The following is a 9117-nucleotide window of genomic DNA, read 5'->3' as shown; positions in this document are numbered from 1 at the left end:
TCTGCTAGGTGGGAACTTGTGCTGAGTTTTCCTTTCTGTGTTCTAACTGCTACAGTTTATCTAACCTGAGAGCCAGCTTTTCGCTCTCCATCATTTGTAGAAACCACATTTCTCAGCAGCTTTGCCAGCTGCCTCCTGAGAGGCTGAGGCCAAGGGAGGCGCTGGAGTCACGCTGGAGAAGCCAGGTGCTTCTCATTCACTGTGACCCCATTGGGTGGCACCCCAGCAGTGGCTGCGTCTCCTCTGGAGCCCTTCCAGCCTTGGTTTTTTTCCAGCCCTGGCACTGTCCTAGGTTGTTCTCTATGCAGTGAGAACCACTGCAGCTGAAAACACCTTGAGAAGGCAAGGGTTTCCTGGCTTATAGGTAACAGTGCACCACTGAGGGAAGCCAAGGCGGGAATTCACACAGGGCAGAAGCTGGAGACCAGCACTGACACAGAAGCCATGGAGGAGTGCTGCTTACTGGTACTCCTGATGGAGAAAATCACTGATGGGGTTGTTACTATTATCCTGCTTGAAGTTCCCTCCTCTCAAGTGACACTACTTTCTGTCACATTGATGAAAACAAACCAAAATAGCAACAAACCAAAACAGGAAAACAAAAACAACAAAAAACCAAACAAAAAGAAACAAAAGCAAACAACAGCAAACCAAACCAAACCAAAATAAAATCAAACCCAAACAAAAACAAAAACAAAAAAACAAACCCCAAACAAAAACAAAAACAAATAAGGAAAAAAAAAAAAAACCAAACCAACAAAACAAAACCCAAAACTGAGCAGCCCAGGTACCATGGCCCCTTTGTCCTTCCCTGTAGGTGGAAGGGCGGGCGGGCGGGCGGGATAACACTTCTGTGGGGATGCTGGCTGCTTCCTGCTTATGACTGGACCCACAGTCTCTTACCACTTGAGAACCAGCTCCTCTGTAGTAAAGTTCCTTGGGAATGGACCCTGGTGGAGAAAGGGGCTTTCATGGCTTTAGGGACATGCTGGAGTAGAAAGATTACATGCAGAGAAGAAAAGCCATGGTGAGAGGGGACAGTCGTGGACCAAGGTGACTGGCCAAGAGGACAAGCTGCAGCTGCGCCAGATGTGTGGAACAGGAAGGCTTTCCTTGGGGTTTCTGTGGTGCAGGAGAGGAAGGAATCTGATGAGGTCCTCTAGCTCTGTCTGGGTCTGTGCAGGAAAGAGGGGAGGTGTCCTGTTGGCTGTGTGCTCCACATGGCCTAGAATCATCTGAGACTCAGTGGAAGAATTGCCCAGATCAGATTGGCCTGCAGCCATGTCTGAAAAATTGGCTTGGATGATGATTGGTATGGAAGAGCCCAGCCCACTGTGGGCGGCGCCATCCCTGCGCAGGTGGGCCTGGGCTGTATAAGAAAGCTGGCGGAGCATGAGCCAGTGAGGAGGCCAGCACTCAGAACTCAAATCAGGACATCAGGGCTGGGCTGTGACCTGAAATGCCAGCTGAAGCAAATGCCTCCCTCCCCAGGTTGCTTTTGGTTACGGTTTTCATCACAGCAACAACAGAAGGTGAACTAGAATGGGAATGGAATGTCAAGGAATTTGGGCGCTGGCAAAATGGCTCTGAGGGTAAAGGCACTTGCTGTCCAGCTGAACAACCTGAGTTGGATCCCTGGGATTCACATTGTGGAAGCAACTCACAGAGAAAGAAGCGACTCCTACTGAACGCCACACTCACTCGTGTACCACAGCACACATGGGTCTCACAGGTAAACAAACAAATGAACAATGTGATAAGTTGGGAACATTCGTGTGACAGAGAAAGATACAGAAAAATTAGAGACACAGAGAGACAGAGACAGAAGACAGGCAGGCAGGCAGACACATACACATATGTACTCACGTGTGCACACACACACACACACACACACACACGAGAGAGAGAGAGAGAGAGAGAGAGAGAGAGAACGCCACAAGAGCAAGAGGGCACTCCATGCCGCAAAATGGCAAAATCAGGCTTTGGTTAAATGAATAATGGTTTCCATCCAAAGTAAGATGCAATGGTTACTCTTGATCGTCAACCTTGTTGGATTTAGACCCACTGTCATGGTTGAAGGGGATGGCCCCATAGGCAGAGATATTTGAACACTTAATCACCATGGAGTGAAACTCTTTGATAGGATTAGAAGGATTAGGAGGTGTGGTTTATTGAAGGAAGTATGTCACTGAGGGTGTGCTTTGAGTTTTCAAAAACCCATGCAAAGCCCAGGCACACACACTCTCTCTCTGTCTCTCTGTCTCTCTGTGTCTGTCTATCTGTCTCTGCTCGTAGATCAGGATATAGCTCTTAGATTTGCACCATGTTTACATCCATGCTTCCTACCAGGATAATGAACTAACCCTCTGAAACTGTAAGCCAGCCTCAAGTAAATGATTTCTTTTATAAAAGCTGCCATGGTCATGGTGTCTCTTCACAGCCATGGTCATAGTGTCTCTTCACAGCCACAGAACAGTAACTAAGACACCATGGAGACAAGCCATTGCTCACGCCAGTGAGGGAGCTTCTGGATTAGTCTGATGGACTGAGTTGGGAAGACCCATTCTAAGTGTGGGCAGCACCTTTTTGTGGGTGGGGTCTCAGGCTGAATAAGAAATAGAAAGTGAGCTGAACTCAGCGTTCGTTGTCCTCTGCTTCCAGACACTGTGACTGTCACCCACATTCACTCCACCACGCCTTCTCCACAGTGACAAATGGCACCCCCACATCAGGAGCCACCGTAAGCCCTTCCTCCCATTTGCTGGGTATTTTGTCTGAGCAATGGTTAAAGTAACCAATATACAAAAGGAACATAGACATTGCAAGAACAGTGGTGCGAAACATCTGCATCCTGGTAAAGATTCATTGACCACTGAAATGAGAAAGCAGCACGGACAGCACCCAGCCCCAGCACTCAGCCCCAGAACCTAGACAGCATCCAGCACCAGCACCCACCCTCAGCACCCAGCACCCACAGACAGCACCCAGACCCAGTACCCAACCCCATGCCCGGCACCCCGCCCTAGGCCCCTCAGACAGCACCAGCCTGGCAAAGCACAGCCTTCCACCAACAGAACGGAAGCCTTGAAAGGCATGCAAACATGAATGGAACCACGTCTGGCTGGTAGTGGATTTAGAAGTCACTCTATTTCCTTTCCGTGGCACGGCTGCATTTTCAGAAATTTTTATTGGAGTGTTTTAGTTACTTTTCTGCTGTTGTGATAAGACACTGTGACCAAAAGCAACTTATGGAAGAAAGAGCTTATTTTGGTTCACCGTTCCAGAGGGGTAGAACCATCACGTTTCAGAGCCCATCACGTGGAGAGGAATGTCAGAAGCTTTAGGTAGGCACAGCGGCAGGAACAGGAGGCTGAGGGATGATCATATCTTCACCACAAACATGAAGCAGAGAGCAAACAGGAAATAGGACCACTCTATGAACTCTTAAAGCCCGCCCCCAGTGATGCACTTCCTCCAGCAAGGCCACACCTCCTAAACCTCCCCAAACTGTGCCATCAGCTGGGGAGCCAGTGAACCTGTTCAAATGAGCTTGCGGGGGACATTTCTCACTCCCACCACTAGGAGGAGACAGATTAACTACTGTAAGGGGAATGCAGGGTTACTGGACGGGCAAACAGGTAGCCAAGAAGGGCCTTTGCCAGTGCTGAGCCTTTCCTGGAACGCTATTTCCTCTCCCTTAGCCAAATTCTCACTTTTCCAAAGCCACCTGGGATTGTTTCTCCTCCCTAAATGTGCACATGATTGACAATTTCAGCCACAAATAATCTTATTTTTAAAATCCTTCCAGAGGCTTTAGAGAGATAGTTCAGTGGTTAGAGGTATTTGTTGCCTTTGTAAAGGACCTGGGTTTGGATCCCAGTAACCACCTGTTGGCTCACAACCATCTGTAACTTCAGTTCTGGGAGATCTGATGCCCTCTTCTGGCCTATGCTGGCATTGCATGCATGTCGGGCAAGGCATACGTGCAGGTTAAACACTCATACATATATCATTAAAGTAAATCTTTAAAAAATCCTCCCAGAATTGTTGTCTACCCTGCATGTAGTACTGCCTGGTATAACTCACCAACGTGACACACTCACGATTGGAGAAAGACGCCTGGGTTGGAGCGGAGGGGAAATACTGGGGTCATTTGTAAACAGAGGCTGCTGAATGCGGGAGAACCCTTTTGGCATAATCAGTTTTAGAGAGGCTGTCAAGGGAAGACATGATTTCCCACTGTAAGGAGCTAGCTCTCCCTACCGGCTTAGGTTGTGCTGACAAATGTGATGAACATCTCTCTCGCTGTAGGGTATAAAGTGAAGTTTGGCTTTGTATGAGGTCCCCGGATGTTTTCACTCCGGGGTCTCCAGAAGCAGGTGGTTCTTTAGTCCCTGGGCAGGAAGTGTCCCAAGAGCAGCAAACAGCCTTTGGCTGAACTCTGGGAACACAGGTGCTGGCATTAGCAGGCAGACTCCCCTTGCTGATTCCAGCTCAGGCCGTGAGGGAAAGCCCTTTGATGTCTCCATCACGCCTCTCATTACCTCTGAGCACTTACACGAGCTGTTCCCACGGCCCAGAATATCCTTTCCAATCCTGTTCCCTGTCTAACTCTTGTGCATAATTCAAATCTTACCCCAGCCTGACCGTGTGAGCCGCCATGTGCTATGAACGCTGTTTCTGGAGCCTAGAGAGCATTCCGCTGTTTTCTGCTCTCTTAGTGCTGACTTGGGGAGGAGGCCTGAAACATGCTGTCCTGCACACATTTGTGTGTGTGGGGGGCTGCTGCAGAGCAGATACTCTGTAGTGTTTGTCGATTGACTGAGTGTGCCACTGGAGCTGGTCCTTTTCGAAACCTTACCTCTCAGCTATAGAAAAAGCTTATCTTAGCTGGATGGCATGTGCCCACTATCCCAGTGCTTGGGAGGCTGAGGCAATGGCATCTTAGGTTTGAGAGCAGTCTGGACTATCATTCCAGGGCAGAAGGGGCTGTATTATAAGACCCTGTCTCAAAAACAAAACACATAAAAATGTCTTAAAATTACAAACACTCAGAAATATGACGCGTTTCCTCGTCTTTCCTTGGCTCCCAGAGACCTCAGAACCTCCTCTTCTGAAACAAGACATCAGAAAGAGCAGCGCCTTTGTGGGTATAAAGAAGGTATCATCGAGCCTGAGGTACTCCTAGAGATGAGGTGCAGGCCGAGGTTTTGGTACCCTCTGTACTTCTACCTGGGGTATTTGATACCATCGATCTGAATACAAGTCTGGGCTGCATCAACCAAGAGCATCTAAATAGATACTGGTGATGGTTTGTAAATGCTTGGCCCAGGGAGTGGCACTTTTAGGAGGTATGGCCTTGTTGGGGTAGGTATGTCACTGTGGACGTGGGCTTAAGACCCTCCACCTAGCTGCCTGGAAGGCAGTCTTCCACTAGCAGCCTTCAGAAACCAAACCCACCTACTTGACCTCCCAGATGAACTGCATCACTATGCCCTTCACCAGAGCTTTTACAAAAGTCCCTCCTAGTCCTTGGTTCCTCATCTGTAACAAGGGTGTCCTAGTTGGGTTACTAGTGCTGTGATGAAATACTTTGTGGTAGTTTGACTATGCTTAGCCCAGATGAAGATGTAGAACTCTCAGCTCTGCCTGTATCATGCTTGCCTGGATGCTGCCCTGCTCCCACCTTGATGGACTAACACTCTGAACCAGTGAGCCAGCCCCAATTAAATGTCATCCTTTCTAAGACTTGCCTTGGTCACGGCGTCTGTTCACAGCAGTAAAACCCTAAGGCGACACTCTAGCTCCAAAGCCTGGGGTTAGTTTCTGCACCAGCCTCTAGGTGACCATATGCCAGCAGCAGTGGCTACATTTGTGAGGAAGGCTTGGTCTAGATGGCCTCAAAGGGCCCCTTGAGGCTTGAACAGCATTGTCTCAGTGTTGCTGGTCATGGGTCATGTGCTGTGTTGCGGGTGGCCATGCAGACAGACCGGCTGGGTTCAAGCCCTGGCTCTCTCTCTTCTTGAGTGTAGGCTGCTTACTCTCTCTCCCTCAGCTTTCTCATCTACACCATGGAAACAAAGCTCTCTACTCCTCCATGGAGTTGAAATGTTGAGGATGATGTTGCCTCTGGGCAGTTTTGGAGGGGATAGCTTGTGGAGTACATGACTCTTCCCCCTGCCTAGTTTTCTGTTACTTGACACAAGGTAGGGTCACCCGAAAGGAGGGAACCTCAGCTGAGGAAACGCCTCTGCACGATCCAGCTCTAGGGCATTTTCTTAATTAGTGATTGATGGGGGAGGGCCCAGCCCATTGTGGGTGGAGTCATCCCTGGGCTGGTGGTCCTGGGTCTAAAGAAATCAGGCTGAGCAAGCCATTAGGGGTAAGTCAGTCAGCAGCACCCCTCATGGCTTCTGCATCGGCTCCTGCCTTCACGTGCCTGCTCTGTTGGGCTTCCTGTTCTGACTTTCCTTAAGTGCAATAAACCCTTTCCTCCCCAAGTTGCTTTGGTCACAGTGTGTCTTAGTTTGGGTTTTCTTGCTGTGAAGAGACACCATGACCAAATCAGTTCTTATAAAGGCAAACATTTAATTGGAGCTGGCTTACAGTTTCAGTGGTTCAGTCCATTATCATCATGGCGGGAAGCATGGCAGCGTGCAGGCAGACATGGTGCTGCAGAGGGAGATGGGAGTTTTACATCTTGATCCACAGGCAGACAGAAGAATGGTCTCTTCTGCAACGGACAGAGGCTGAGCATAGGACCCCAAAGCTCACCCACACAGTGATACACTTCCTCCAACAAGGCCACACCTCCTAATAGTGCTACTTCCTGTGGGCCAAGCATAGTCTTATACCACATAGTATTTCATCACAGCAATGGTAATCCAACTAGGACACCCTTGTTACAGATGAGGAACCAAGGACTAGGAGGGACTTTTGTAAAAGCTCTGGTGAAGGGCATAGTGATGCAGTTCATCTGGGAGGTCAAGTAGGTGGGTTTGGTTTCTGAGGTTAAGTCTAGGGGTGGGACACTCTTACTAAGTCCTGTTAATCAGGCCTCTAGTGGAATCTGCTTAGAGCAGGCCTTCTTAAAAATTTCCGACCAATCTATGATCCCTTTCCTCCTGAGAAATTTTTACATAACCCTGAGTATGCATGTGTGTTTGTATGTGTGTGTGTGTATGTGTGTGTATATATGTGTGTGTGTATATATATATATATATATGTATACATATATATATATATATAACATGTGTACACATTAAAAGTTTACTGATAGAAAAACCATAGAAGGGCTGGAGAGATGGCTCAGCGGTTAAGAGCACCAATTGCTCTTCCGAAGGTCCTGAGTTCAAATCCCAGCTACCACATGGTGGCTCACAACCATCTGACACCCCCTTCTGGAGTTTCTGAAGGCAGCTACAGTATACTCACAGATAATAAATAAAGCTTTAAAAACAAAAACAATGTGTCACAGTATACCCTTTTGCCCAAACAGCTCTTTTTTTTTTTCTTCTTTTGAGACAAGGTTTCTCTGTGTAGCCCTGGCTGTCCTGGAACTCACTTTGTAGACCAGGCTGGCATCGAACTCAGAAACCCACCTGCCTCTGCCTCCCAAGTGCTGGGACTAAAGGCATGCACCACCACTGCTCGGCCTTTGCCCAAACATTTACTTGCAAATGTTCATTGCAGTGAGTCATGGGTCTGGTTTGAGGCCTCTGGCTTCTGCTACACTCTCAATCCTGGATCCTCACGGGGACATCCTGCTGTTGTGTCATGGAGGTCCCGCAGCTTTGGACCTGGAGAAGCAGCCCCTCCACCAGATCCAGCAGGTCACAGATGAGGTAGCTGTAGGTATGGGCCGCAATCAAAGCCCTGGGTCTGGGCCTGGGCGGTGGCTGAGTTGGTCAGTCTGCCAGATCTCCTGAGCTCATACTACCAGGGCCTACTCACCGACATCACCCTGGCTACCTCCCCCAATGCTGCCGCTGGTGAGGGGCGGGGCCAGCTCTACTGTGCTGCCCAGGTGAGGTATAGAGCCCATTCTCCTGAGTGCTGCAGCAGTGAGGGGCGGGGCCAGCTCTTCGACTCCCTTGGACATCAGCATGCTCCAGGCAGCAGCCTAGAGCAGGACATTCACATGGTCTTTAGTGGGAATATGAGTCAAACCACTGACGTCGACACAGACCCTTAGGGCTGCATGGCCATGGATCCAGACATGGCCCTCGGTGGCAGGACAGGCTGGGACTTCACCGTGGCCTCAGGTGGCAGGGCAGGCCATCCACACCAGGCTCCCACCCTCTCCACCCTCTCGCCTCCAGTTCTGCCTCTCTGTATGGTGATCAAGCCGTTCCCCTTCTCTTTCTCGTCCACCCCACTACCACACGTTGTAGTAGCTCCTGCGGCCACGCAGCACATGGGCCTCTCGGTGTCCCTGTCAGTCTTTTCCTCACAATGAAGCCATTATGTTTCTCTAAGAGTAGAACACTTTTAGTGTATAGTAAAACTCCCTGTATTGTATGGGCAGCGAGATGTCTTAACAGGTAAGGGAATTTGTCACTAAGCTAAACTTGACATCCTAAGTTTGATTCCTGGGACCCATATGGTGGAAGGAGAGAAGCGACTCCCTCAAGTTGTCCTCTGACCTTTACACTTCTGTCATAGTGTGGTGGTTTGAATAGGAATGGCCCCGTAGGTTCATGCATTGGAATGCTAGGCCATATGGAATGTCACCAGTAGGAGGTGTGGCCTTACTGGGAGAAGTGGGTCGCTGTGGAGGTGGGCTTTGAGGTCTCTTATGCTTGAGCTCCGCTCAGTGTGGAATTCCAGTCTCCTCCCGGCTGTCTTCAGATCAAGCTGTAGAACTCTCAGCTCTTCCAGCACCGCGTCTGCTTGCCTGCCGCCGCCGCCGCTGTAGTTCTCGCCATGATGATAATAGACTAAACCTCTGAGACTGTAAGTCAGCCTCAACTAAATGCTTTCCTTTCTAAGAGTTGCCTTGGTCATGGTGTCTCTTCCCGGCAATAAAACTCAAACTAAGACTCACAGCTATACAAATAAATAAATAAATAAAATTACATAATAAACCCCACAATAACTTATATCTGACCTGACGTG

The sequence above is a fragment of the Apodemus sylvaticus genome, chromosome 3 (assembly GCF_947179515.1).
Source record: "Apodemus sylvaticus chromosome 3, mApoSyl1.1, whole genome shotgun sequence".
In the NCBI taxonomy this organism is placed as follows: domain Eukaryota; kingdom Metazoa; phylum Chordata; class Mammalia; order Rodentia; family Muridae; genus Apodemus; species Apodemus sylvaticus.
The sequence above is the reverse complement of the archived record's forward strand: the minus strand, read 5'-3'. Positions refer to the sequence as shown.